Genomic DNA, 229 nt, shown 5'->3' with positions numbered 1-229 from the left:
ATTTTTCTTTATTAATAATGTAAAAAAAAGAATAATAAAAAATAGTGAAAACCAGTAAATGAAACTTAGATTATGAAGAGAAAAAGAATATAAAAAAACCAGAAGTTAAATAAAATTAGAAAAGGAAAAAGAAAAAAATAAGAAGAAAACGAGAAAAAAAGGAGAAAAGAAAAAGAAAGAAAAGAAGCATAGAAATAAAAAGAATTGGAGAATAAAGAAAAAATTCCCC

This window comes from Nicotiana attenuata, chromosome 8 (genome assembly GCF_001879085.1).
Source record: "Nicotiana attenuata strain UT chromosome 8, NIATTr2, whole genome shotgun sequence".
NCBI lineage: Eukaryota > Viridiplantae > Streptophyta > Magnoliopsida > Solanales > Solanaceae > Nicotiana > Nicotiana attenuata.
Note: the sequence above shows the minus strand (reverse complement) of the source record.